General features: G+C 39.2%; 1 protein-coding gene across 3 annotated transcripts in view; it reads right to left on the bottom strand.

Annotated features, from left to right (window-relative positions):
• Positions 1-8,558, bottom strand: part of Ctnnd2 (catenin delta 2) — an 801,097-nt gene that overhangs the window by 170,567 nt on the left and 621,972 nt on the right. The window lies entirely within an intron of this gene.

Raw genomic sequence — 8,558 nt, 5'->3', positions numbered from 1 at the left:
CTCTCCTCCCCTCTCCTCTCCTCCCTTCCCCTCCTCTCCCCTCTCCTCCCCCTCTCTCTTTCTTTCTTCCTTTTTTTTTTAAAGTTCAACAAATATTTTTGAGTAACTATTATGTCTCAGACTTCCTTTTTCACATTTTATTTTATTAGCTAACTTCATGCTTCTGAGTTTTTAAACATGTATAAAATATTTCTAAAGACTCTTACATTTTAAAGATGGAATTCTTATAACACAGTTTAGCATTCTGAAGTGCACAGTTCAGTAGCATCATTCACAGTGATGGGTGTCACCCCTACCTAGAGAAGTGCGCTTTCATCACTCCCGATCAAGATGTGACATTCAGGGAGGAGGCGCTGTTCTGGAAGTGCTCAACTCAGAATTTGTTTCTCAGAGGTCAGAAGTAAGCAAACCAAGTTGTAGGTTACATTGTGAATCTGTGGGATAAATGCTTCAGTTAGCTTTGGGGACTTCATGTGTGACTGGGCTAAGGGAGAAAGTGAGGGAAATCAGACATTTGGGTCCTGAAAGATAGGAAGAAGGAGACATGGCAGGAAACTATGGGTTCCAGGATGGTAGGTTTTAAGTTTGAGATGCCAGTTAACTATCCAGGAGTGGTAGCAGGGGGCAGGTGCTGGGTGAGCCAAAGCACATGGCTAAAGATGCAGAGGCCTCAGCACTTAGGTGGTACCTGGAGCCACAGGATAAAAAGAAATCACATAAATAGAGTTCAGATGAAGAGCCAACAGCCCAGGGCTGGTCCTTAGCATGTCAGCATTTAAGAGAGTAATGGTAGAGGCAGCTTGGCATCAGAAGAAAAGCATTAGAGAAGTTTCAGCTCTGCAAACTGTGAGTCTTACAGTGGTATGGGTCAGCTAACACTTCCGGTAACTTACAAGTGCTCAAATTTTTTAAAATATAGAAATGTAATAGAAAAGTATAAGTCTCCTTTTAGTGTATATACATGTGTGTAGTTGGTACATGTGGTGAGTGTATTTTTAAAATGTATGTGAGTGTATGCATCTATGTGTGTGTATGGTATTGGTACGTATGTGAGTGTATTATGTATATGTTTGGTGTTGGTATGTGTGTGTATGAGTGTATGTGTGTATAGTGTGGGGGGGTATCAATGTGTGTGGTGTGAATCTTTGTATGTGTGTTTGTGTGTGTGTGGTCCTGGTGTGCTGTTTTGTTTGACTGTGATGTGGGTACTTGTTGGTGTGTAGGTGCCTGTGGGGCACCAGCATGGAAGGCCCCAGGCAGACATCATTGTCTGCTTGCTAACTTTACTTTTTGAGGGCTGTGACTGAAGCTGCAGCTCATGGATTTGCAAAGGCTGGCTGGCTGACAACTCCGCAGATCCTCCCGATTTTGTTCTCCCCACACACTAGAATTACAGTCATCTGCCACAATGTCTGGCTTTCCCCAGGGTTTCAAGGGACCCAAACTCAGGCCCTCATGCTTGTGAGGCAGCCACTTTCCTGACTGAGCCCACAGCTCCTTTTTATTACGCGCCTCCCCCTAAAATAAACCAATCCCACCGAAACCTGAGTTGCAATTGTCACTGCACACCATCTGGTATAGGCCCATCAGTGGGCTGATTGAGGACAAAGAGATGCAAATTAGAAGGTTGATCATTACGTCAGGCTCTCAGCGACTATAAGCAGAACAAATGACAGGAGGGGAGAAAATCGTTTATTTTAGGCGTTTTCTGAATCAAAGCAGCAGTGACATGAGCAGAGCGTGGCCCAGGATGTGTAATGATGAGGCCGCTATTATGACTGGAATGTAAAGTGTAATAGGATTTTCAGAAAACAATTTAGGGAAAGTGACAATCTTGCTTATTTAAATGCTGTGTGACATTCAGCATTACTCCTCCAGGTAAATCACAAAATTGATAAAAATGACTTCCAGAGATGTTGTTGAATAGGCAGAACACATGTAATGCATTTATCTGTTGACTAACCCTCAGGTGCGTAGGAACAGTATTGTTTCCCAGGAACCAAAGGAAGCTTTTACTGAGCCATTATGCTGAAATGTAGAGGTTCCATGCTCTGTCTCCATCAAGAAGGCTTTTTACAAGGCTTTCCTTATTTCTCCTATATGGATATGTAGACTGTATAATAATTTCAATCTACATTGTAGTTAATCATTATCAAATTTCAAGCGCATGCTTTGGTATATATTTTAAAGCTTTCTAAGACAATAAGTTCCTATTTTATACCCTCTAACTTTCAATTTAGTACATGGCAAGGTTAAAACCTCCAGTGAAGGATAAAAGAGACAACATGAAAAAGAAATCCAGCCACGGATATTTAGAGGTACTAGGACAGTTTTCCATAATCTCTTTTTGCTTAGCAGACACAAGTCATTTTACAGAAAGCAACACACATGCTGCCTGCTCCTGTTTTTATATTCGGCACATAGTACTGATGTATTTTGATATCAACAAATATGTAGGCATGTGTTCATTTTAATGCTTAGTAATGGTCTTTTGCATGGACAATATTACTGATTGGTTGACTAAGCTAGGAGGCAGGTTTTACTATGTAGCCTTGATGGGCCAGGAATTGGCTTTGGAGAGCGGGCTGCCTGTGAACAGGTCCATTTTAATCCAATCACATACTGATCGACTTTGAGCTGTGATTTTTTTCTTCTTTCTTACATCAGTTCATACCATATCACCAAAGTGTTTAAAATACATTTTATGTTTAATTCAATTTCAATGAATACTGTTCTTAATTTCTACTAAGTTCAAAAACCTTAAACGACTGGGTAAAGATTCCAGATACTTTAAATAGTAATAAATTACCAACATTCTCCAAAAACATTCCCCACCCAATAATGTTTAGTGTGAGGTCTTCTCTAACTGGACTAAGCAACTATTTTTACATTGGGGATTCTCACAACATAGGTGGTGTCTCCTCACTATAAGGGGACTGTTTCAGCTACCTTCAGGTTGGTTGCCAGAACATCCCTTTCTAGTTGATGCAATCGGGACTACACATATTAAACTGAAGAAGGTCGGAGCCACCAAATAGTTCAGAAAGTATTGAAATGATGTGCAAAACTATCACTTTTTCTCTTCTTAATCTTTTTTTTTTGGAGGAGGGGAACATTTGTCTATTGATATCTTTGCTATATTTTTCACAGTGTTACTTAATTCATTTGTTTGCTATAATTGACTCAACTTAAAATAAAAAAAAATCTATGAGTAGTCTTTGCTATTTCGAGACATGGTTCTTCCATTTGGTGTCCTGCTGATAAGGTTCTACAACTATAAATACTATGAACACACAGGCTCTGAAAACAAATAAAACTGAGTATATACATATACAACTATCAATGATCATTAACCAATTACAGCTTCAATAATGGACTTTCCTCTGTCACCAGAGTTTAAGGGTGTAAAGCGTTGAGCTGTTTGTTACTGTAGGCATATGGCTTCTCTTGTGTTTGCAGGTTGAGGAAGGTACTGTTGACATGATTCAAATCAGGATATTTTTTCACACACTGAGCTGTTGCCTATCAAGATTAAGGCTTTGATTTATCTCTTCGAGCCATCCTCTCCTGTGAAGACCAGTTTCCTTTTCCTAATTTGTAATTGGAATCCCAAGATCTGGAATGAACTTAAATGGAGTCTTCCATCATGATGCCTCGCTTTAAAAAAATCATAATATCCGTCTGTTCCCATGAACTCTGCCTGTCACAAGGCAGCCAACTCCAATCCATCACAGCCATGCTGTCAGATGAATGTTGCTACCACGCAAGAGGGTTTCATGTCACTGCCCTACTCAACCATCTGCTTGTCTCCATCATCTGCAGATTTGAGAACAAGCGACAGATTAGAGAGAATTTAGAAGAGCAAGTCTGTGGGATTTGCTGATCGAGTTTTCATATAACTCCTTATAATCCTAACAAGAGTAAATGAAAACAAACAAACAAACAAACAAAAAAACCAAAACGACTAAAATCAACCTTTCTCAGGAATGAAAGAATAAGGTACAGGCACACAACCCTGTGACAGCAAATGTTATAACCAGAATATAAAACTATCTGCAAAGATGAATGAAGGTTAGGTCTCTTGGTTAACCACAACAGATCCCAATGCCCTGTGGTTTTCAGCAGGGACTATGAAAGTTCAGTTAAATCTCTAATAAGTAAGTGAGATGTGGATACTGCATGGATACACACACACACACACACACACACACACACACACACACACACACACACACGCACACGGAATCCTGGAGCATTTTCCTCAGGTTTCCAGCTAGGGAAATAAGCTTAATCATAAACCTCAGGAAATTGTCCAGTTTCTGATGAACTGCATCACTTATAATATTACTGCCTCTCACATTAACCAAAGTTGGGTCTCCCAGTATCCAACAAGAAGAACAATAGCAACAACAAAATATCTTAGAAAAATAATAAGTTAATACTTGGCATCCGGAAAAAAATATATTATTTGAAACTATTAAGTTAATTCAACAAAAATATATACTTCAAAATACAGGCATTAAAAATTAAGATTCCTGTCATCTTATGAAGATTAAAAATATTTAAGGAGAGTGAGTCTTTTGAAAGATTCCATGTTTTCAGTCTATGAAAAGCTCATTAGGTTTACAATATTTCTCATTATATCATGCAGAATTAACATTAGATGGAATCATTTATATAATTAATTTAAATTCTGAAAAATATCTTGTTAACATAACATCTATGATCCATGAGGCAAAGTACTTCTTTACTCCAGTAATTAGAGAGTGGGATTAATCATTTTTCCAGCTATGTCACGGATAGTTGTGGCTAAAATAAACTAATCAGATGAAAAATAATATGAATTCTATTACAGAGAATTATAAACCCATGAATTTAAAAACTGCACTGAGTAGTTTATATAAGACAAATGAACACAGGTGGCACTTGCTGACTCCTGGCATCGGTGGTATGGTGGAGCTAGTGGGGATGGGGTTAAAGAAGCAGAAGTGGAGAAGGAAGAAGACTGAGAGTTGGCCCCGTATTAAAGCTGGATTGATGGTGCTGGAGAAAAGAAATGGGGTTTCTGGGTATCTGTTTCCATTCCTACAAAGGTGTCAAAGCATCTCAGAAGTGACTGCATCTAACTACCTTCAACAACTGCCACAGCAGGTGAGGTCTTGCCATGTAGGCAGAGGTAGACATCCAGCAAGCACAGGAACACCTACAATGGGCAAAGCCTTTCTCAGCAAGCTAGAGAGTAGACATAGCAGTGGTTATTAGCTGAAGAACATGTTAAGATGTAGTCAGGCAGCCTTGGAGGAAAACTGGAGTAGAGTCTCCACCAGACTGATCCAGGATGGTCCAATGGTGATACATCATTTCCAATACCCTAAAAGAAGTTGTGTGTGTCTGTGTGTGAGCGCGCGCACCCACACACGTGTACATGAGTGTGCAAGTGTGTGTTCATGGGAGAAATAAAACCAAATATCTGCAGTTTACCTGATATATAGCACACAAAATGGAGGTGGTAAATTTAACTGGGCCAAGAAGGACCATAGCATTTAATCACCTGAAGTTGAAGATAATGTAATAGTTGGTGCACAAAAGAGACAAACATGATGAGATCTTGAAATTGTTAGAAAACTACATGTCTTGTTATGTTTTGTAGAATATAGAACTTTGATAGTTCATAATTGGATAATACTTATTTAAAATAAACTGAGATAACAATTCATACTTTACAGTTATTAATTATAAAAATGGCATGTGAAGAAATAACTAGATCATTCCTCATAGCTTTATTTCATCAGTTTTTAGATGCTACATGTTTTTCAGTGTGGGGATATTTTTAAGATAAGAGATGTGGACATTTATTCTTAGAGATAAAATAGTAATTTATTATGTTTTCCAATACAAGGCTACTGTTTACAATATAGACCATTTTTATTTTATTTTAATAAGATTTTATTTATGTAATGTATGTGGATATACTCTTGCTCCTTTAATACACACCACAAGAGGGTATTGTATCCCATTACAAATCATGTGGTTGCTGGGAATTGAACTCAGGACCCTAAGAAGAACAGTCAGTGATCTGAACCTCTGAGCCATCTCTCCAGCTCCTAGACCATCTTTTAAGTATACAAATTTAACTGTATATAATGCATCTGCAACATATGCAATTTAAATTATTTCACAAAGGAATAGACTCATAATAAATATGTTCTTTAAACTACATGCTAGCCTCTAGTCTTGTCTAATTCACACCATTCTAAAGAATCTCTAGCATGTTAAAACTGTACATGTATTTCTTGGAGTATAGATTTGTACTCCAAAATGATTTTTGGAGGGTAAATAAGAAGGAACAGATGGCATTAGTTTGGAAATAATGACATTAATTGTTTAAATGTCTCTTTGACCCAACATGGGGATAGTAGTGGTAATCACTTCTTATTTTCTTTGAATATCAATCTAGTGATTCTATTCTGTGAGAAATGTCTTGCACTATTTGCCAAGTCTTTGCTATTAGCAAAGCAAATTGGGTATATGGTCTTAACATGTAAGAATTTTTTAGAAGTAGATTTTTAAGTTAATATTTAAGGCAATATAGGAAAATTTTTATTGATGTTTGGCTGAGATGCTATCCCTCAGTGGGAAGCCATCAAATGCCGAGAAGCCTCCAATAGAACTAAGTCTTTTCTCAGAAAACTAGAAGAACATAGTAATAGTTATTAGCGGACCACTTTGAGATATAGTGAGGCAGCTTAAGGGGAACACTGGAGCAGAGGTTCCATCAGATTGACCTAAGAGTAGTAGTGCTTCCCTGATCAGAGTCTGTATCTCCTTCGCTCTGATACCCTAAACCAAATGCTTCAGGACCTATATGTTGTTCACTGCCCAGCACCTCAAAATCTGAATGGAACTTGCTCCTTAGGCTAGAAGCCATTGTCTCCTACCCTCAGCCACCCTTGCGCTCGTGTTGCTCATTTTTAAGCTTTACTTGATAAACGCATGAGGACTCTGTGCCTCACATACACAATTTCAGCATCACGATGCTTATTCACCAGTATGTCGTGCTCATGTCCCATCAGCGAAGGATGTGGGTGGGGCAGAGAGGGACCTCATGTGACCTGAATGATGGGGTTAGTAACAGCCAGCCCTTTTACATTTTTTGACCTGAGGCTTAGAGGAGCAAAGTTCTCTTGGCCTGTCATTCCCTTGAAAACACTGAAAACCTGGTCCAAATCTATAGACAGCCCAACAAATGCATGCACTTGTAGTGACATAGCCTGACAACATCTGTGAGCCAGAATGCTTCTGTCCACTGATGAGATTAGACAGTACCCATCTCTCCAGGCAGCCTGGAGACACAGGGCTGACAGAATCCACTACAGGTTAACCATATTCCTAATCTGACAGCTTCAACACATAACATTTCTAAATATGAAGGTTTCGAGGGCTGGCACAAGGCTCGGGTGGAAAAATTACACACCTGAGTTTATGTGACAGATTGTGATAAAAATGCAGGAGCATCACATGGTTTATGGAGTGTCACCAAGAGAAATTAAGGCCCACCCCCAGGTACAAAATTATTTGAAGGTATATAAGATTATCTTCGGACAATGTGGTTGAGATGGGTATGAAACAATGATTCCATGCTTAAAGTGTGTTGCATACTGCATAATGCACTATTAAATATGAGGAAAAAACATTTAAAGGCACTATTGTTTCCACAGAGTTCATATAATTGATCATCAACCTGTGGTGTGTGTTCACACAGGAGGTTCTGGGCATGAAAACAACTTGGAGAATTGAGACCTGACTTGACTGGTCAAGTGAACTGGGGGATTCCTGACTGAAGGAGCAGGAAATATCCTGGGAGGGAAATTGATCCAAATAGAAACCAGCTACTAGGTTTTAGGAACAGAATGCAGTCCTAGGTGTGGAGTAGGGGTTGGAAAGACTAGAACAGAGTCTTCCCCAGCCCAGCAATGAGAGCATTATCCCATCTCAGGGGAAAAGGCAGAGATAGAAATCTTTATTTCCTTCATGGTTGGGCCTTGGGAACACTCTTTAGGGATTTTTATATAAACCATATTGTAAGGGGGCAGCAAGCCATTCTTTCTGGGTCACATAACAGCTTGCAGGTACAGCTCTTTGGGAACTTGAGGCTGATACCCATGGGGCACTCTGCCTGTAGAACAGCCATCAGGACCTTAGCAACCAGCAGATCAGCAATTCACAGTGTCCCGGGGGGTAGTGACAATCAGAGGAACAGCCTGCAGATCTTCAGTAGCATTAGAGAGGATCTGCTAGGCCTGGTGTGCAAAACTGATGGAGAAATAAAGTCAGAATACTTGGAAGAGAAGTCTTCCAAATACAGAACTTCATCTGAAGAGTCTTACAAATGCACGACCAATGGCTTGTGCTGTAAAATCAAAAATCGACAAATGGGACCTCATAAAATTGCAAAGCTTCTGTAAGGCAAAAAGGCCACCAACAGATTGGGAAAGGATTTTTACCAATCCTAAATCTGATAGAGGACTAATATCCAATATATACAAAGAGCTCAAGAA

The sequence above is a fragment of the Mus pahari genome, chromosome 11 (assembly GCF_900095145.1).
Source record: "Mus pahari chromosome 11, PAHARI_EIJ_v1.1, whole genome shotgun sequence".
NCBI lineage: Eukaryota > Metazoa > Chordata > Mammalia > Rodentia > Muridae > Mus > Mus pahari.
Note: the sequence above shows the minus strand (reverse complement) of the source record. Positions and strands in the feature narration are given on the sequence as shown.